General features: G+C 35.7%; 1 protein-coding gene across 1 annotated transcript in view; it reads right to left on the bottom strand.

The window, feature by feature from the left end:
- Positions 1-23,121, bottom strand: part of LOC109192092 (putative late blight resistance protein homolog R1A-10) — a 185,287-nt gene that overhangs the window by 13,515 nt on the left and 148,651 nt on the right. The gene's annotated exons all lie outside the window — the stretch shown is intronic.

Here is a 23,121-nt window from a genome sequence, read left to right as displayed (position 1 = left end):
CTAACCTTGAAAGGAGATCCGCCTATGACTATTGCAATTGAAAGCAACAAACCAAAATAACCAAGTGATCATCTCATCCAACGTCTTACAATTCAAAATAAGATATCAAAATAACAAATTAGCAATCAAGTTTTACAATACAAGATAAAGTCATAAAATTCAACATAACCAACATAGCCAAGCACTAAAAATTCAAAAAAATAATTTCCAGAAATTATTTTTAAGTTTCCAAAAATACCATTACTTAAATCCATTTAACCAAAAAAACACCCTTACTTAAATCCATTTAACCAGTTTTTACCTCTTCCTATACTTTTCTTTACAGCTCATACATCACTACCAAAGTTGATAAATAAAAAAGTTGTTTTCAGAATCCGGAAAAAAGTTGCTTTCACACGCATATGGTCAGAGTATAGGTGCATTAATATATAATTGCATTATTATATTGTGGCAACTTTAATCACACAGTTAATTAATACAGTGTTATCTTTTAAATTTTATTTATATTTTAAGACCCGATTAAACTTTTAGTCATCGGTTCAAACTCATATATTGATTCGAAGTTATTTGATAGCAGCCATCCTTCTTCCCCCAGGAATATTTGTCATTTTTTTTAGTTGCTCTAGTAGGCTCCTTCATTATTGTATTGCCAATATTTATTCATTAATCAGTTGATATTGTGAAATACTATATATTTATTGTTTTAAAAAATAATTCTTAATAAGAAAAAGAATCTGTTGGTCCCGATAGGGTGGTGAAAGTCTAGAGGGGGGGTGGGGGGTGAATAGACTTTCAAGCTTTTTCAAAATAACTCTTTGGTAACTTCAACTCTAAGTAACAAGTAAATAGAGTAAGTTTAAAACTGCACAGCGGAATAATAGTATGTAAAGAGTTATGCCCAACCGATAATTTAAATGCGCATGTAAGATGGGTACAGATGATATGTAAAGTGACAGAGATATCTTGAATATATAAAGGAGATGGTGCACTCAATATATAATAATAATATTCAAGATTGTAAATAAATATCGTGTCACGTCGACCGTGTGACGAACGTTACATGCAACACGTCAAACTTGCTTAGAATGATTCAATATTTAAGCTCGAGAAGTTTGAGTCACATGCATACGTGAAAACACACTAAACCCGAACGGTTAAGATTAACTGTGAATAGTAAACGGGTTAGTCGGATAAGATAGATAGATAGAGCAAATTATGTAAGTGTGGTATGTAAATGAGAGAGACAATTTATAGTGGTTCGGAAGTGGCGTAATCTTCCTAGTCCACTTTACTCCATTCACTTCTAGGAGTAATTCACTATTTTCCACACACAGTTACAATAGTGAATAAGCACTACACAAGCACTTCTTCCGGATGTCTTGCACACAGCTACACCCAACTCCGAGTGTCTCGCACACAGCTACACTCAACTCCGAGTATTTCGCACATAGCTATACTCATCAACGCCAACTAAGTGTTTTGCACACAGCTACACTTAGCAACTACGAGTGTTTTGCACACAGCTACACTCACTAGAGTATTTTGCACACAGCTATACCCTTTCTACAATTACAAATACAAAGGTAATTGTATCTCTCTCCAACTAGATTTGAGACTATTAAGACTAAGTCTCTAAGAATATTTGAGCACTCGCACTTTTGAATTTTTGCACTTTGTTTATCCGTGTGTCTTGCACCTCTGTCTTATATCTTCAAGTCTTCATGGCTTTTTATAGGCAATCAAATATATCCGTTGGAGTGAGATAATTTGATATTTGAAATTTGAATCTTCATAGCCTGATATTGTTGACAATAGTAGATCTTCAATTTTGATTTGATTGTCAACTTGCCTGACAAAATAATATTTTATCTCAACTTGATTTTCAAGTTGTTTCTTAAAATATTATTTTTGTTGTCAATTTGAATATCCAACGAATCTTTGAAATAAATTCATCTGATAGAATTTATTTCTAGGATAAGTTTTTATATTCACGTCTTCATAAATATTTTTCCGTTCTGATCAAAAATCTTTAGGCAATTTTGGACTCTTGTGGCATGTGGGCTGATCCAAAAATCTTCGATGAATTGAGGCAAAGAAAGATTAAGCCTCGAACATAGCATAGTTACGTTTGAAGGAGTGGCAGAATGGTATGAGCGAATAATAATAATAATAATAATAATAATAGGAGTAAATATCCAAAATGGTCCCTCGACTATAGCTAAATTCACAAATTGGTCCTCGATTTTCAATTTCAACCAATTAAGTCCTTAACGTTGTAATTTTAACACAATTTGGTCCTCTATCTATTTGACCATTTGTTGACTGTGATTTTTGAGGATATATATGTAATTTCATGGTCCATCGTCGGTTTTTAAGGTTCCGGTTGCATTTCCAGACCGCACTGTTACATTTGAATCCACTGCCGAAAGCAATCTACCAAATCCGGTCGCCTTTCTTCATCCTCCCTTTGGATTCAATGTAGTTGAGTTCGAACCAGAGCGAAGAAGACGATGTGTTTCCGAACCGGTGCAACGTCATCCTGGAGGCCTTCACATGCTCCGACGAGAGCTGAAGGTTCTTCTGGAGATCGTCGATCACAGTCAACAAATGGTCAAATAGATGGAGGACCAAATTGTGTCAAAATTGCAAAGTTAAGGACTTAATTGGTTGAAATTGAAAGTCGAGGACCAATTTGTGAATTTAGCTATAGTCGAGGGACCATTTTGGGTATTTACTTTAATAATAGATTGGGGAACGCTCATCTTGGACTCGGCGCCAATAGGCCTTTCTAGCCTCCTTGAAGCTGATGCTCGGAGATCTCCAACTAAGAGAAGAAGATAGTGCCCAGTGAGGGCTTCAAATGTACTCAAAAAATAATAATAGTAATAAGAGAAAATTTCAATTTTGGTCATATGACTATAGGGGTTTTGTTAATTTTAGCACCCGATTTTTAAAAGTGTGAGTTTAGTACCTTGATTATGCTATTTTTATTAATTTTGGTCACTCCGGTCAAATTGCCGACCAAATTTCGCCGGAAAATTTTAACAGTTAAAATAATAAGGATATGCTTTCAACAATTGTTGGAAAAAATAGCTTAAAATGGCATAAAATGGCTTGTTAAGTGGCTATTTTGTGATACAATTATCAGTGGGGTCCACTTCCGATTTGGGTCGTGTCAAAGTGGATTCGGGTTCTTCGTAGTGAGACGAAGAGATTGATATATTGTACGCTCAAAACGGATAATGGATGAATGAGATATTGATTCTCAAAGTAGACCCATTTGAGTTGGAAAATGAAGGGAAAAAGTGAGCTTTTGTCCCACATTGGTTTGGAAAGAGGATTTGCCACCCTTATATACAAGAGCACTTTTGAAGCTTGTAGAATTATATAGCATAGAGGCTCTCTCGTGGGGGGGGGGGGGGGTGGTGTGCAAATCAAATTCCAACTAGATGAAATGGAAAAAGGCTTGATTCAAGCCCGAGCTCGTGCGCGCCGGCACCTGGGGGCACGAATGTCGTCCGGAAATAGAGCCACGCCACTGAGGTTTCGGCCTAGTGGCCGAAACTTGCGAAGTTTCGACCGTGCCCGAAAGTTCGGCTTTTTCGTGGCTAAACTGAAGCTCCTTCTGTGACCGTTGGGTAAACTGAAGCTCCTTCTATGACCGTTGGGGTTTTAATTCAGCTGTTACGGAGTTAATTCTTTGGAATTAATTCCAATTTTAATTTTGAATTAAAACTCAAGGTAGTGGTTGCTGTTACAGGAGTTGTGGGGGTGCCTTTTAATGCCAAAATAAAAGCTATCTAACTCCTTGATCCCTATATAAGAGAGGGTAGTGAGAAGCAGTTTTACACACAAGAGCACAAGCACTTTACACGAAACTTTGAGTTTAAAAGCTTCAAAATTCTGCTTCTACTCCTTCTCTTTCTAAGCCTACTATGTTCATAGCCGTGTCTTGCTCGCCGGATTCCTTGTTTGAGTGCTCAAACATTGAATCACTAGCAAGTTTTATCCTGGGAAGCCTAGGCCACAACGCTCCTAGCACTTTGGGAGGTGACAAATACGGTTTTAAGGAAAGAGTGCTCACTTGACTCTTGCAAATACCCAACACCAAACACTAGCCAAATTTCTTCATATTTTCTTCCCTTCTTTCCAGAAAATAATAGTCAATTTTATTTGATTATTATTTGTTTTCCTACCAACGGTTCCAACAGTCTTAAAACCTTATTTCTTCGTTTTTCCGTTGGCGGTCTTCTCCGAATTTCCTTGAAGAAAAATGGAGCATCCCGTACTACCAATCGATGGGGAGGATAATGTTGTTGCGGACAACAATGGAAGAAACGACAACAATAACGTTGTTGCGGATAACAGTGGAGGAAACGGCAACAATGTTGCTAATTCCCAAGCTACACCAGTGAACGTTGGTTCACAAGATGGTGGGAGCATTGAGGGATATATTCCCATGTCTCTGGTACCTTCGGTACCGAGTGGTTCGGCTGAAAAGCCGGAGAAGTTCACCAGTGTTGGTTCGAACTTCAAGAGGTGGCAACAGAAAATGTTGTTCTACCTAGCAACTCTCGGCTTGGCGAGGTTCTTGTCCGAGAAGGTTCCCAAGTTGAAGGAACAAGATGCACAATCCGTGATGGCAGTTGGCTATTGGAAGGATTCGGACTTCCTTTGCCGAAACTACATCCTGAATGGATTGTGTGACACGCTATACGATGTATATCGAAAGATAAGCACATTTGTGGTTGGTCGATTCCTCGACTTCAAAATGGTTTATTCAAAGACCGTGCTAAGTCAGGTAGAAGATTTGCAATTAATCTTCGATGAGATCCGTGATGAGGGCATGGTGCTGAGTGAAGCCTTCCAAGTGGGATCTGTGATCCATTTGTTGCCTCCAGGTTGGAAGGACTTCAAGAACTACCTTAAGCATTAGCGAAAGGAGATGAATCTGGAGGACCTGATCCAGCGTCTCAGGATTGAGGAAGGGAACAGGACGAATGATAGGAAAGTTCCTATCATTGTTGGCGCTAAGGCCAATGTTGTGGAGCACGGTAAGAGCTCCAAGAGGAACAAGAAGGATAAGCGAAAGCTAGGTCCGAAAGGTGGCGATACCAAGAACAAGTTTCCTGGTAAATGCTACAATTGTGGCAAGCATGGCCACAGAGCATTTGAATGCAAGGCTCCAAGGAAGAAGAACAAGAGTTCTGAAGCCAATTTTGTTGGAGATAGCAGTCAGAAGAAGGTCGAGATTAGCCTTTCGGCTATGGTGACCGAAGTGAACCTCGTTGGCTTAAACCCTCGTGAATGGTTCATTGATACCGGTGCAACCAGGCACTTGTGTTGCAACCGAGAGATGTTCAACACCTTTGAGATCGTTGAGGGTGAAAAGGTGTGGATGGGAAACTCTGCTCAGTCTGCTATGGAAGGCATGGGCAAGGTGGTTCTGAAGATGACTTCCGGGAAGGAACTGACGTTGAACAACGTGCTGTATGTTCCTGAGCTGAGGAAGAATCTTGTATCTGGCTCTCTGTTGAACAAGCATGGCTTTCGCATGGTGTTCGAGTCAGACAAAGTAGTTTTGTCTAAGTTAGGGATGTTTGTTGGTAAAGGATATGTAACTCATGGGCTGTTTAAGCTCAATGTAATTCCTGTTATCAATAAAAGCAAAGTTAATTCTGTTTTACTTGCTTGAGTCTTCCAATTTGTGGCATGGTAGACTAGGTCATGTTAATTTTAATTCTATGCGTAGATTAATTAGCATGGACCATATTCCTAACTTTCAAATTGACACAAATAACAAGTGTGAAATTTGTGTTGAGACAAAACTAACGAAAGTACCTTTCAAATCGGTTGAAAGGGAAACTGAACGACTAGAATTAATCCATAGTGATTTGTGCGATTTTAGATCGATACAAACGAGAGGTGGTAATAAGTATTTTATCACATTTATCGACGATAGCACACGATACTGCTATGTGTATTTGCTTAAGAGCAAAGATGAAGCCGTTGATAAATTCGTTCTTTATAAGAATGAAGTGGAAAACCAACTTAATCGGAGAATTAAGAAGGTTAGAAGCGATCGAGGTGGTGAGTACGAAGCACCGATTGGTGACTTCTGTGCAAGTGTAGGTATCATACAAGAGCGTACGGCACCTTACTCACCTCAATCGAACGGTGTTGCCGAACGAAAGAATCGTACATTGAAAGATATGATGAATGCGATGCTTATAAGTTTGAGCCTACCTCAAGATGCGTGAGGTGAGGCGATTTTGACAAGTAATTACCTTTTGAATAAGGTACCCCGCAAAAAGCTCGATAAGACTCCTTATGAGCTGTGGAACGGTAGGAAACCTTCCTACCAGTACCTGAAAGTGTGGGGGTGTCTTGCCAAAGTATTGGTGCCAACACCTAAGAAAGTAAAGATAGGTCCTAAGACGGTGGACTGTATCTTTATTGGCTATGCACATAATAGTAGTGCTTATCGGTTCTTAGTACACGAGTCCCACAATCCGGACGTACACGAGAACACGATAATAGAATCAAGGAATGCATATTTCTTTGAAAATATATTTCCTTGTAGGTCCAACGAGGGACCTAGTACGTTAAAACGAACGTTTGACGAAACTATGGATAATGATAGTGGGGAATCTGAGAAAGAACCCGAGCTCGAGCCGAGTCGCAGTAAGCGGGCGAGAGTTGGAAAATCATTCGGTCCTGATTTTCTAACTTACTTGTTAGAGTACGATTTGGGTACTCTAACTTGTTTATTAGAAAATGAACCCGATTTTCTATATTGTTTGATAGAGAACGAGCCTCGAACGTATGTAGAAGCTGTGACTTCTACAGAAGGACCAATGTGGGAAGAGGCTATAAAAAGTGAAGTGGATTCTATCCTACAAAATCACACTTGGGAACTTGTTGATCTTCCTCCGGGTAGTAAACCCTTAGGATCCAAGTGGGTCTTTAAGAGGAAGATGAAACCCGATGGTTCCATCGAGAAGTATAAGACTAGACTTGTAATCAAGGGTTACAGGCAACACGAGGGCCTCGATTACTTCGACACGTATTCTTCCGTGACGAGAATAAACTCCATAAGGATGATACTTGCCATAGCCGCGCTGCGGAACTTGGAAGTTCATCAAATGGATGTGAAAACCGCTTTCCTAAATGGCGAATTAGATGAGGAAATCTATATGGAACAACCCGAAGGGTTCGTGGTTCCGGGCCAAGAAAGGAAAGTGTGTAAGTTGGTTAAATCGCTCTATGGTTTAAAACAAGCGCCTAAGCAGTGGCACGAGAAGTTTGACCATGCGATGTTAACTAACGGGTTTAAAATAAACGAAAGTGACAAATGTGTCTACGTTAAGGAAACGATAGACGGCTACGTCATTCTTTGTTTATATGTCGATGATATTCTCATCGTTGGTAGTAATGATCGGATGATCAAGTCTACCAAAAACATGTTAAATGCGAGATTTGACATGAAGGATATGGGTTTGGCTGATTTAATCCGATCCTCGGGATTAGAATCACTAGAAGACCTGATGGTCTCGTGTTGAGCCAATCACATTATATTGACAAAATCCTTGAGAAATTTAACAAAGATGATAGTCAAGTGGCTAGGACACCATTTGATACAAATATTCATCTAACCAAGAACCACGAAGAAGGTATTTCACAAGTGGAATATGCTCGGGTTATTGGTAGTTTGATGTATCTTATGAGTTGTACTAGGCCGGATATTGCCTATGCGGTTAGTAAACTCATTAGATATACGAGTAACCCCGGTGCCATGCACTGGAAGGAAATAGTAAAGGTTATGAGATACTTGAGGTATACTCGTGATCTTGGATTGCACTACGGGAGATATCCCACTGTACTTGAAGGGTATAGCGACGCGAATTGGATATCTGATATTAAGGACTCTAAGTCCACGAGTGGCTACGTGTTTACACTAGCCGTTGCAGCCGTTGCATGGAAATCCTCTAAGCAAACTGTGATAGCTAGATCCACGATGGAATCTGAGCTGATAGCCTTGGACAAAGGTTGTGAAGAGGCTGAATGGCTACGCCATTTTATAGAGGATATTCCTAATTGGGAAAGACCGGTACCTCCAATATGTGTGCATTGCGATAGTCAAGCCACAATTGGGAGAGTACAGTGTCATATGTATAATGGTAAGTCTAGACACGTGCGTCGTAGACATAATACCATTAGACAACTACTCACAACTGGTGTTGTCTCGATTGACTACGTAAAGTCAAAAGACAATATAGCGGATCCGCTGACCAAAGGGTTAGGAAGAGAAGTTGTGGAGAAATTGACACGAGGAATGAGTCTAATGCCTTTGGACTAAAAAGTTCTATAGTGGATACCCAACATAGCTGGCACCTAGGTTCAATGGGACAACTAAATTATGGAACGGAGCGCGTCACTGTGGGGGTCTCGGACTCCCTACCACTCCTCGTTAAAACAGTGACTCCCGCAAGAGGCTAGCATGTTAATGCTTTAATGATTCTTGAGTATGCGGGATACTCGAGAAAGAATCACCTATGTTAGAGAGAAGTGAGGGTCGCTTCAAAGGAGAATTGTTTGGGCACAATTCTTTAGAAACTCTCGCAGAACCAGGAACGGTGACCCACGACCAAAACGGGCACACTCATGAGAGCAAGATCATGGTTGGGAGATTCCTGTGTGAGATGTGTCATCGTCTACACAAACGGCAGTCGGTTCAAAGACATCGCGTTCTACCATATAGCTAGTAGAGTAAACATGTCTTCACGAGGGAAGGTTCAAAGGGTATAGTGACTCCCTACCTATCCTATGCAGGGATCGACCGTTTGAACACAGTTGTCTCCGATTTCAAAATACCCCGAAAATCAATTTTTCATTCATGTGGGGGATTGTTGAAAAAAATAGCTTAAAATGGCATAAAATGGCTTGTTAATTGGCTATTTTGTGGTACAATTATCAGTGGGGTCCACTTTCGATTTGGGTCGGGTCAAAGTGGATTCGGGTTCTTCGTAGTGAGACGAAGAGATTGATATATTGTACGCTCAAAACGGATAATGGGTGAATGAGATATTGATTCTCAAAGTAGACCCATTTGAGTTGGAAAATGAAGGGAAAAAGTGAGCTTTTGTCCCACATTGGTTTGGAAAGAGGATTTGCCCCCCTTATATACAAGAGCTCTTTTGAAGCTTGTAGAATTGTATAGCATAGAGGCTCTCTCGCGCGCGCGCGGGGGGGGGGGGGGGGGGGGGGGGGTGCAAATCAAATTCCAACTAGACGAGATGGAAAAAGGCTTGATTCAAGCCCGAGCTCGTGTGCGCCGGCACTTGGATAAGTTATGCCAAATTTCGGTACCATTTTTCCAACACAGAGAGCCACGCCACTGAGGTTTCGGCCGAAACTTGCACGTTTCGGCCGCCCACCTGAGGCCTTGGCCGAAACTTGCGAGTTTCGGCCTGGTGCCCGAAAGTTCAGCTTTTTCGTGGTTAAACTGAAGCTCCTTCTGTGACCGTTGGGGTTTTAATTCAGCTGTTATGGAGTTAATTCTTTGGAATTAATTCCAATTTTAATTTTGAATTAAAACTCAAGGTAGTGGTTGCTGTCACAGAAGTTGTGGGGGTGCCTTTTAATGCCAAAATAAAAGCTATCTAACTCCTTGATCCCTATATAAGAGAGGGTAGTGAGAAGCAGTTTTACACACAAGAGCACAAGAACTTTACACGAAACTTTGAGTTTACAAGCTTCAAAATTCTGCTTCTACTCCTCTTTCTAAGCCTACTGTGTTCATAGCCATGTCTTGCTCGCCGGATTCCTTGTTTGAGTGCTCAAACATTGAATCACTAGCAAGTTTTATCCTGGGAAGCCTAGGCCACAACGCTCGTAGCACTTTGGGAGGTGGCAAATAAGGTTTTAAGGAAAGAGTGCTCACTTGACTCTTGCAAAAACCCAACACCAAACACTAGCCAAATTTCTTCATATTTTCTTCCCTTCTTTCCAGAAAATAATAGTCAATTTTATTTGATTATTATTTGTTTTCCTACCAACGGTTCCAACAACATTATCCAAAAAGATAAGTATTTATTCAACATTATCCAAAAAGATAAGTATTTATTCAACATTATCCAAAAAGATAAATATTTATTCAACATCAATTTTTGCATAATGTTGATATAGAGAAGTTTTAGAATAAATAGGTACCAGCATCAATTTTAGCATTTCGCTTTCTTCTTCGAGCAAGCATTTTTTGGCCGGAAAAACTTTCAACCGGAATTTTGGCAGGAACTGCGCTGGACGAACACAAAGTGAAGTGTAGTTCGAAGATTTCTAGGTCCCTTGATATCTCAAGCTCCCCTTACACATATGGTCAAATGTTTTCAACCGGAATTTTGGCCATTTGAACACTAATAAATCGCCGGCGACGGCTTGGACGAATGAGTTTAAGTATGCTTTGGAAGGTGTGCTGCTGCGACGGATTAGCCGGAAAAAATAAATTCGCCGGAGAAGAAGGAAGAGACGTGAAATGACTAAAATACCCTCATTATTTTAACTGTTAAAATTTTCCGGTGAAATTTGGCCGGTAATTTGATGGAGTGACCAAAATTGATAAAAATTACATAGTCAAGGTACTAAATTGACACTTTTGAAAGTCTGGTGCTGAAATTAACAAAGCCCCTATAGTCATATGACCAAATTAACAAAACCCCTATAGTCAAGGTCTTTTTAATTGTTGAACCGAATTACCCCCACCAATATTTGATTTAAAAAGTCGAACGTCTTTCAGGCCAAATTCCACCGGCAATTTGGCCGGGAGGACCAAATCTGCTAAAAAAATGATAGTTAAAGGACTAAATTGTTAGTTTTAAAAGTCACGTACCCAAATTAACACACCCCCTATAGTCACAGGACCAAAAGTGTAATTTGCTCTAATAATAATAATAATATATTACTCCACTCTTCGGCTTATGGAGAGATGTTTTGTAAATTAATTTTTAATTGATAATTGATTACATGCAAAATGACTTTTGTCAACAAGGTGATCGAAAATGTTGTTTTGAAAAACTTTTTAAATTTTAGCGTTTTAAAACAATAAATTCATAAACAAAAAAAAAAAACTAATTAATCAAATACTTATATTGATTGTTTAACCAACCGTTAATAGTGATTAAATAAATCAAAATTAACTAAAAAGTTAATTATATTACCAAATTAGGCCATTAATTAACCCAAACGCACTATCAAGGGTTTCACCCATGACAGTATATCATAAATGACTAATATGCATCTCCTTGGCTAAGTCCGGTGAGGAAAACTCAAGCTGTTTCGAAAAGCTTTCTAAATTTTAGCGTTTTAAAGCAATAAGTTGTTACAAAAAAAATTAATTAATCTAATATTTATATTGATTGTTAAACAAACAATTAATAATGGTTAAATAAATCAAAAATTGACTAAAAAGTTAATTATGTTACCAAATTGGCCCATTAATTAACCCAAACGCACTATCAAGGGTTTCACCGGCAAATTATGATGTGCATCCTATGCACCATGCATGGTACATACGGATGCAAAAACAACGTCGTTTTGACGCATCAAAGGAAAGAAATAATTGGTGGTTTAATTAGTGGGAGGTCTAAAAAGGAATGAATCATATGTAATTAGAGGATAATTGACTAAATATTATATTAGTATAAGGAAATTATGTATATAAGAATATATCATTGCCTTGTATAGTTAGTATAATTTTAGTAGACTAATTATTATAGGTATTAGTAAATAATTAGTATAAATAGGTCCATTGTATATGAAGATGAACCACAGAGAGAAATATATTGTTATTCAAGTCCTTTAGTTATTCTTCTTGGAGCCCACACACGCTCGAAGTGTGAAATTGGAGTTTGCCGTGTCTCGAATACGGTTTGGAGCTAGAAGCCTGCTCGATCGAATACGGTTTGGAGCTAATAGCCTGCTCGATCGAATACGGTTTGGAGCTAATAGCCTGCTCGAAAGGTTTCTTCCGTTGCGTACTAAATTTCAGTACGTAACAAAAACTCTTTACATCATCATAAATGACTAATATGCATCTCGTTGGCTAAGTCCGGTGGGGAAAACTCTTCAGCCATTGAATTTCTTTGTAGTATATATTCATAGACACAAAGAGTCAATACCAAACCACTAAGGCTCGGTCAATACCACCTCCACTAAGATTCAAACTCATGATTTCCCATTTGAGAGAGTCACTTTGTGCCACTAGACCACAAGGTCATTGACGTTTTGAATTGAATAATGTTAGTTAACGAAGTTATTAGAATGAATTCTAGCAACATATATACGTTGTCATTTAAGATCTTATCAACATTGAATGTGTCATTCAGTATCTGTGTTCATACCATTTTTTTAACGGTAATTAATTCACTGTGATCTCGGCTAACTCCACTTCTTCAACTGGATACAACTATTCCTCACATTTAGGCCCGACAAATTTGATCTATGAAAAATGGAGAGAACAAAATGAGATCAGAAAAAGAAAGAGTAACCGCCTAAAGATTGTAAAAGAAAATAAGATATTAAGAATGAAGCATGATGTAGCCTCTAACCTCAAACATTCTTCTTTGTAATGATGTAGTCCTTCTTGAATCAAAGAACAGAAACTAAGGGTGAGTTTGGAATCTAGGAAAATAACATCTAGAAAATGAGTCATTTTTCAAAAAACATTTTCCTTTATAGTGTTTGGTTGCATTCCAGAAAATTGTCTTGTGTGTTTGGTTCATTTTTCGAAAAATAAAAAGTTAAAATTGTATAATTAAACATTTTAATTATTTTGTTTTGATATAACACCATTTATAATAATAATTTTCAATATAATCAACAAATGACTAATAAAATATCAAAATAACTAACCACAGTACACTATAACAAAATCTTCAATTGAAATCAAACTCCTCAAGGATAAAAATCCTCGGTAACTGGCGCCAAACTCCATTTCTGCTTTACCAGATTGGATTGATCTCCTTCGCTTGTGCTGCTTCCTGTAACCGAAAGTAACTCTCGCTTAACTGACTCTCTGGATCCTCCCTGCTTGTAGAAATGAATGGATCAGAAGGGGGCTTGGTTCTCAATTTCCGGGTCGGGCTGGGAAAAACACATTCTTCTGTGGAAGAAAGTTGTATCAGCAAGAACTCATTATCATTCTTTGGAAGCTTAGGAAGCTTACCCTCTTCATTATCATTCTTCTTCTCCTCTTCCAGGTCCCCAAATACTCCATCTAACAATTTGCCTTCTCATCCAAAATAAGGAAAGGGAGTTTTCAAGGTGATTCATCGTCCACTAGATGGATTAAGAATCTCTCCAAAATATGCTCTTTGATCAGTGATTCAGAGGCTTACCCCTGGAACGCAACTACAACGGCCCGGGGTGATTAAACTGAAGTGAGTCATTCTCCTTGTATCGACTTCAATCTGTTCAATACCGATACCTGTCATATTCCATAGTTGTTCTTTCTTCCCTTGATCGTCACCACCTTTTTTTATTTTTGCCTATGATGGCATGCCTGCTGTTACTTCACTTGGTCAATGGGGAGAAACCACCTCACCTTTATATCGTTTTGTTTGATGCTACTTAGACTTGAATCAACCAACCAGATCTGTTTGATCTCCGGCGACAAGTGCTGCTTCTTTGACCTGGGCTTCCAACACCTTTGCCTTTAGTTTAGACTCTTTCCCTCCTGAATATAGAAAATCATTGAATTTGTTTGCTCCGAGGGGGAAGGGTTAATGATTTACCCACTATGAGATATCACATTGTTCGAGGGACCCTAGATGTTGTCGGAGTAAAGGATCATTAACAAGAGCGTTCTAGTGCGTTGTAGATAGGGCGGCCCTTTTTTCCTTCAACAGTGGAAACAGGGAAAAGAGCAGCTTCCCCTATCACAGTTTCTAAAACAAAAGCAAGAACTGCTGATTTCATTAGTAGGATCAACCAGAAAGGTATCACCTGACCTTGAAAGGAGATCCGCAATTGAAAGCAACAAACCAAAATAACCAAGTGATCATCTCATCCAACGTCTTACAATTCAAAATAAGATATCAAAATAACAAATTAGCAATCAAGTTTTACAATACAAGATAAAGTCATAAAATTCAACATAACTAACATAACCAAACACTAAAAACTCAAAAAAATGATTTTCAAAAATTATTTTTCAGATTTCCAAAAACACCATTACTTAAATCCATTTAACCAAAAAAACACCCGTACTTAAATCCATTTAACCAATTTTTACCTCTTCCTATACTTTTCTTTACAGCTCATACAGACATACATCACTACCAAAGTTGATAAATAAAAAGTTGCTTTCAGAATCTGGAAAAAAGTTGCTTTCACACGCATATGGTCAGAGTATAGATGCATTAATATATAATTGCATTATTATATTGTGGCAACTTTAATAACACAGTTAATTAATAATACAAAAACTTGTGAGCCTGATATGATTTTTAAATATGTAATATTTTTTAGTAAAAATTTAATATTTTTTATGAGTCAACAAGTCATACATTTTTACTTAAACAATTATTTATTTCTTTAAAAATATTAGTGAATATGTAATAATTGGTAACCCATAAAAAATATTATATTTTTACTAAAACTAATTACATGTTTTAGGTGAGATGATCTTAAACAAGATCAACCATTTTAATAAGGGAAAATTGTAATTTATGTCATTCAGGTATATATTAATTATAAATGTCACCCTTTAATCCCAAGTAGTATAAATGTTGTTCATAAATTGTACGTCTGAAATTAAAGTGTCCATAAATTGGCTGCCCGCAGAAGCAAGGGTGGCACCTCGATGCACTCATCCTGGCTGAGATTAGCATACGAAAAGAACGGTAGCCAGCCAGAGTCAAACCCCTTTGGTGCTAAAGCTGTAAGGATTTACTTGCGGGAGGTAAAAGAAAGCCAGGCCAACACTAGGGGAATACCTCATGAGAAAAAGAAGCAAAAAAAGACCCACAACGAAGGGTTTAATTGACAAAATTTTAAACAATTAGAGGATTAAATTAGTTGAAATTGAAAGCTACGGACTACATTGATAGTTGGAAAACAATTAAGGGACCGCAATGGTGATTTTCTCATTTTTAAAAAGTCAAGCCTATCACATAAGATCTTCCTAGTACAATTACCTTTTCTGTGCAATATAGAAACTATTATAGAATGATGTAACTAATTGACCCGATGAGTGTATGAATATTCAATCAATTATGTATAAAATAGTAGGAAAATATTAGAGAAAATAGATAGAATGTAGAAGATATGAGATTGTGAGATTATGATTTCAATGATATTGAATGAATACTTTAGAATAGAGAGTATATGTTGTAGAGAAGAATGGGATGATATTGCATGAGAGAATGATTCATTCTTAGATCTCACTCCCATTTTTAGGCTAGAATGAGCAGCCTATTATTTATACAAGCTAATTACACCAACCCAGGCCAATCATCAATACATACTAACTTCATCATCATACTAACTCCATGGTCAATACATACTAACTTTTGTTGGAAATTTATATAGTAATGAAGATTAATATTTCAGATGGACTACCATGAAAGCTTAAAATAATATTTGGAGTTAAGGAAGTATAAATATTATTTTAGTTTGGTAGAAAGTTAATTGGAGAAGGAGTTTACTGGAAGGCTTTGCCTATTCCCCAACATTGGGGGATTATTCCCCAATATAGGGGAATTGCTTGTTTCATTTGAAAAATGATTATACAGCACATAAGCTTCCAATTTCCCAAATTTACATGCAAAAGTGTGCTAGAAAAGTATAATATATATAAATATATTTGCATGCGGTTCATAATTACATATATATTCATGTTGAACATGATTTATGTAATTAATATTCTCCTATGATAAATATATCATTTAAGATATATTTTATGGAATTTAAGTTTTTTAAAACTGCAGAAAACTTTCATGCATGTAACTTCTCCAACAGTCATATTTGTGTTTATAAATATTATAGAGAAACATATGAAAATGGAGATACAAAAATTATCTTGTTGCGTATCTTGATATTTCACAGTTCTACAATTCTACAGGAAATTCTCAAACAAAGCAACTTGAGAATTTCATTCATCTTCTTGTATCCCATAAGATTAAATCTTGAACCTTGTTGCTTTTATAGAGGGAGATTTAAAGCTTATAGAAAAGGGATTACACACCTGAAGATATCAAATGATCCAGTTTTGTTCCCTATTGTCTTGTATTTTTGTTGTATTTCAAATGTATTACAGATTACAAGCATTTTATCTAACAACTTCATCATTACACTAAGCTAACTCCATGGTCAATACATACTAACTTCATCATCATACTAACTCCATGGTTATTAACAATTCCATCAATATCTCATCATATTCTATCATACACCTATTCCATAATATTCCATCATAAGCCCTAAAGGCCCCACTCTCTAAATTGCATGGTGTGCCAATAAAAGAGAGTAGTTACGACTCTGAGTGCCTTGATAATCTGTGGTAAGCCCCCCAAGTCTGAGCATAAGGGTCAAGGTTACGCTAGTTGCCTCGTTAATACTAATAGTAACATCTATGCTTATTATCTTTTATTTTGCCATCAACCACGAGAGGTGGGATAAAGATATCGCAATCGTTGAAGAACATAATAGATATGTCCGTTGAGGAATGTAATAAATATATATCGATCGTTGAGAAGCCGGATACATGTATCAACCACTCGATCAGACAAGACCATGTCGGTTAGGCCGAGATAACTCTATCGGACAAAATCTTAATTGATATAGGTTCGGAAATCAACAAGTGAACTTAATCACATACTCGACCAAGACAAGACTGTGCAGGTAGGGCATGGAATTCAACCACACAAAACCTCAAACAGAAAGACTATGAGACAACAAGTGAATTTAATCACGTGCTCGACCGGGCAAGAGTGCAAGACCGTGCAGGTAGCTAGGGTCGGGATAACTCAACTAGACAAAACCTCAAATGGAAAGGCCAGGAGATAACAAGTGAATTTAATCACTCACTCGATTAGGCAAGACCGTGCAGGTAGGATTGGGATAACTCAACCTGACAAAACCTCAAACTGAAAGGTCGGGAGATAACAAGCGAGGGCGTGGCAAAAAGAAGCCATGTTGATTGACTCTCTAGTCTCTACTGTACGAAAGTTCACTAGAGACGACGGGTTTGTTCGATTTCTAGTTGATGTAGTATATAAGGATGATATCAACTACGAGATACGGTTATAGGGTCGATTCCGGATTTAATTTAACTACAGTTTTATTAAAAAAAATTAAAATTAAAAAATGATTTAGTGCACCCAATTACACATGCACACTGGAGTTCTAATCTAAAACCTTTCATTTGAGGGGTCACAACTATGCCACTCAACCACAAGTCTGATCCTTTAGCTACTAAGAGTGTTCTAAGTCATGATTATAGATGACAATTGAAGTAATTAATCCATTGCAGCGAGTGCATGGTATCGGAAGGAAGAAGCTGACTTGTCACATTACTTAAGAATTTATACTATGAGAGTCCTTGCAAAGTTAACTTAATTTTTAATACGCTATGATGTGATTGGTTGATATTGGTGTTAGGAGGTTCACTTCACTTTTTTCCTTTACTTTATTAACTTTTAAACCGATTGTAATTAATTCAAGGAGATTAAAAATAAAATAAAATTTAATGGAATACTAGCCGGCACGCCGTTGCGCGTAGTGTAAGGCCCAATGTGAATTTAAATCTTTTTTTAAACAGAACGTGAATTTTAATCTAAAATTTTAATTTTACGATGATGTTTAAAGAACACGATTGTAATTTTATTGAGTACTATTAACAAAAAATGACTGTAATAATTAGTTAATATTATTACAGTATTTGATTTAAGTTAGTATTGTCAATTTCTTCACACAAGTTGTCATTAATAATATATTGATAGGATCATTACACCACAAAAAAAATAACATATAACATCGGACATATCACGACGTCGACTGTAATAAAATCGTCATTAAAACATTAAATAAATTTAGAAGGTAAAAAAGTGAAAGAAGTATAAATGAAAGGTCTAAACCAACAGTGCAGCAGAATTTACAACCTACTTTTTGACTTTTACTCTTCTACTTTACATTGTCGGAAGTTGAACGACGGGAAGCTAACAAGGGCAAAATAGAGAAATAATTTTCAAGGAACAACCATTACTGCACAAAGTACAAATATTTGATCGGAAAAAGTCTTAGGAAAAAAATGAATTGAGCTTTTATATTATACATAGATGTAGTCTTTTCTTATTTAAGAGATGGGAATCTTTTTTTCTTTAATTACTTTTTGAATGACAAGAAAAATTGTTAATCACTATCGAAGAATGTGCATTCTTCTGTCACTATTTGAGGATGTTTCTCTTATTTCCTATATAATTAGAAGATAAAGTCAAGATAGAGGAAATGGAGCTTTAATATATATATATATATATATATATATATATATATATATATATATATATATATAATTAATGGAGCATTTTAATTTGTTAAAGGAATTCTAGGAAATAAAATTCTTAACAAGGATTCTACTACAATGATAAATGTTCTTCTAGAAACTTAGTGATCTAATAGTGAATAATTTTTGTATGTATAAATGTAAATAGAGCAAATATCAATTTTGACCTACGAGTATTAGCAAAATGACAGTTTTGATCCACATGTTTAATTCCTATCTATTTTTATCCATGATTATTGTTTTAGTACCAATTTTCATTCATAACTATTGTTTTAGTGCTAAAATTTATCACGCCAATTATCCATCCTTTTAAGGCATGTCAAAATCTAAAAATTTTAAGGGTATTTTCATTCTTTTTAACTTAAGTTTCCAATTTGAGCATGAATAAATGGATTTAAGCTCTAAGATCAATCTCAATTTGATGTTCTCCTCCTCATTCTACCTTAATTTGAGGAGGAAAACTGTGAATTGAAATCGATCCTAGGGCTTAAATTCCTTTATTCATGTTCAAATTGGGATCTTAATTTGAAAATGACAAAAATACCATTAATAATTTCATATTTTGGCACTAAAACAATAGTTGTGGATGAAAATTGCAACTAAAATAATAATCATGGATGAAAATTGCTGCTACTACAATAATCATTGGTGAAAAGTGTTATTTTGATAATACTCATGTGATAAAAATTGGTATTTGCTCAGTGTAAATATCATTCCTAAAAAAAAAAAGGAAATATCATCTTAGAGATAGCAGTAGGTCCTTTGCATCTTAAGATTATTACTTGATCAGCTTTGGTGTTGAATTACTATATCAATTTATTGATAGTATTTAAACTAATCATGTATTCTTTAATCTTACATATAATAAAGCTATATGGTTGGGAGATAATTAATGTTACAATTAATTACCAACATTATTATTATTACTAACTATAAATATAAAATAGCCACAACATCTTTTACTAAAAAAAAAAGAAGCACAACATTTGAAAAATAAAATAGCTATTTTTTTCTCGCCCATAACAAAGGATTGCACTTATTGAATTAATAGAGTTATTAAATGTTATGATATTAGGATTAAGGATTCCGATTCCCGATTAATAGAAAATATGAAACGATGCAATATTAATTAAATCTATGATTTTACCATGAAAGTCTATTTGATATGCTTTTGTTATTTATGGTGGTTCTTGGAATTACAATATTAATAAAATTTTCGATGAAAGCCTATTCGATATCTGAAACAATGCAATTAATGCAAGCCTCTACATATAATTTTTCTCCCTCTCAAATGCTTCAAAGAAACGGCAGAAGCGAGGAGGGATGAAGAAAATAAATGTTGCGGGCCGTGGGTCAATTATTGGACTTCAGAATAAAAACAAAAATCATTTAAGCCATAAATAAAAATTTAAATATATATAAATGTATATATCGTATGTGTCTTTAATATTTTTCTGGATGTCTAAACTTAGGACTTTTAAAAGAAAAAAAATACATTTGAATTATCTCCACAAAAAGTGGTCTTGGATTTATAAAATGACATTTGAGTTTATGAAATGCCATGTGCATAAAGAATATATTATATAATCATATAAAAAATGTGTTCAATCAAAATTTAAATTTACTCATACAAAATTTGAAATTTGCTTTCTAAATGTAATTATCTTAGTTATTATTCGTATTGTGAAAATTATAATATTTTTTTTTTTTTGAAAGTTACTAGCTCTATTACATTGTAGTATCTGTTCATATACTTTCTCAACCTACTGAAACACAAAGAACCAATAACGCCTCCACTAAGGCTTGAACCGCCTCCACTAAGGCTTGAACTCATAATCTTCCAATTGGAAGTCCAACCCGGATACCATTAGACCACATAGTCCTGGTGTGAAAATTATAATATAGATGAAATACAATTAAGAATAAATCAATGTAATTATGTAAATTCTCTCTATAAGTTTATTTGAATATATACATAACTAGTAATTCACCCGCGCGATGCACGGAAAAAAATTATGTTATTATAAATATAAATAAAAAATAGAAAAACTAAAATATTTTAAATTGTTTAATATAATAATATTTTTGAGCTTCCATTGGTCAAGTATTTATTATTTTTATAGAATACAAAATTACAATTAAAATTAAAATTTTGTATGATTAATATAATCTCTAATTATGTGCATATTCAAATAAATTTATAGAGAGAATTTACATAATTACATTGGTTTATTCTTAATTGTATTTCATCTATATTATAATTTTCACAATAGGAATAATAACTAAGATAATTACATTTGAAAAGCAAATTTCAAATTTTGTATGAGTAAATTTAAACTCTAATTAAACACACTTTTTATATGATTATATATATAATATATAGCTATTTTATTTTTCAAAAGTATATTTTTTATATGATTATATAATATATAGCTATTTTATATTTCAAATGTTGTGTTTTTTTTTTTTTTTTTTTTTTTTTTTTTTTTTTTTTAATAAAGGATGTTGTGGCATTAATTGTAACATTAATTACTTCCCAAACCATAAAGCTTTATTATAGTTAAGATTAGAGATTATATTAACCATACAAAATTTTAATTATAATTTTGTATTCTATAAAAATAATAAATACTTTACCAATGGAAGCTCAAAAATATTATTATATTAAACAATTTAAAATATTTTTATTTTTTCTATTTTTTATTTATATTTATAATAACATAATTTTTTCCCCGTATCGCGCGGGTGAATTACTAGTTATTATATATAGCTCAACTTAAAAATTTGTCGTTCTTATCATTTTTTTTTATACATTTAAGTATTATATTCCACCTTACGACGTCGAATTAATTCCAAGCACCAGAGCTTCTGCCCAAGAGTAGCAAAATATTGGAGGATAGCATTGACTTAGCTGAAAAAGGTGGTAAAGCTGTTGAACAACATAAGCAATGTCCGGCCTTCGCTATTAGCTATAATAGTTTCTCCACCATCCTTCTATAGCTACTGGCATCTTCAAGAGGTATACCATCACCATGCATTAATCGAGAACCTGGCACCATTGGTGTAGCCATTGGTTTGCAGTTGAGAAAACCAGTCTCATTCAAGATATCCAGAGTGTATTTGCGTTGGCACAGGTTCAAGCCAGACACGTCCAGTTTAGCCTCTATGCCCAAGAAGTATCCTACGGATCCTAGACCCTTAATTTTGAAAATATCATCAACGAATGCTTTTAGTTATGTGATAAGACTTATTTGTCCACTTACTACCAAGATATTATCAACGTATATTAGGAGGGCAATGAAATTTTCATCACTCCTTCCGGTAAATAATGATGGATCGGACTTAGACGGTTTAAAACCAAAACGAAGAAGTGCAGTACTCAATTTTGCATTCCACTGTCGACCCCTAATTGCTACGTGTAACCCTTCGCCACTAACCTCGCCTTGTGCCTTTCAACAGTGCCATATGCTCTAAGCTTGACTTTATAAACCCACTTGCATCCTATGGGTGTTTTTCCAGGATGTAAGTCAGTCAACTCCCAAGTATTGTTATCTTGAACTGCAGTGTTCTAAGCGTCCATGACTTTCTTCCAACAATCATGTTTAATAGCCTGGTTATATATCTGTGGTCCGTTAATAGCCAATTAGCCATCACAACCATGGAGAAAGCTCTGTGTGATGGCACAAGGTTCTCATACGAAATCACTTTGAATAAAGAATGAGGTGAGGATACATTTCTCATAACTGTATGTCACAGTAGTAATCCTGTAGCTTGCTGGGAGCCCTGCAATGTCTGGTTGTTCGCCGAGGTTGAATATCATGAACAGAGGGGCCGGGTCATAAACTTGTGTTTATCCTGTGTAATACTGTGAGCACCATCACGAGCAGACTATGACAGAACATGATCACAAACACCATCAGAAAGCCCATCGGCATGGTTATCAACAGAATCATGCAGCTCAAAATTATGCTCAACATAAGGCTGACCACTAACATGATTATGCATTTTATAATGTATGGGCGTGGTGACCAGTATGACAGGCAAAGGATCGGAGGATCGAACTGCTGTGACATTGTTTCAGCTCCACAATGATCTTTCTCAGCAAAAGGAATGTATTTCATAGAAAGTCACATCTCGTGATATAAAAGTGGAGTTATCATCTAAGTCATATAACAGGTAACCTTTAACATTAGCTGGTATTCCAACGAAAAGGCATCCTCTACTGCGTGGTGCCATTTTGTTCCTTGACTGAGATAGGGTGGAAGCATAGCAAAGACACCTAAAAACCTTGAGAGCATTAAGATCTGGATCCCTTCCATATAATCTGCAATAATAGGGGTTAAACCATTCAAGCATAGGTGATGGAAGACGATTGATTATAAAGACATCATGTTAGTGGTCAACATTATTAAGCTAATATGTGGCTAGTATATCTTTAGTTGTTATTTATTATATTTGTGCTCCTATAGACTAGTTGTATTTGGTTGTAACTTCTTGCTATCTTCACTCCTCCATGTACTATATATAGGTTGTGCTTTACATCAATAAACATACAGTTAATC

The sequence above is a fragment of the Ipomoea nil genome, unplaced genomic scaffold, assembly GCF_001879475.1.
Source record: "Ipomoea nil cultivar Tokyo-kokei standard unplaced genomic scaffold, Asagao_1.1 scaffold1768, whole genome shotgun sequence".
NCBI lineage: Eukaryota > Viridiplantae > Streptophyta > Magnoliopsida > Solanales > Convolvulaceae > Ipomoea > Ipomoea nil.
The sequence above is the reverse complement of the archived record's forward strand: the minus strand, read 5'-3'. Positions and strand labels throughout refer to the sequence as shown.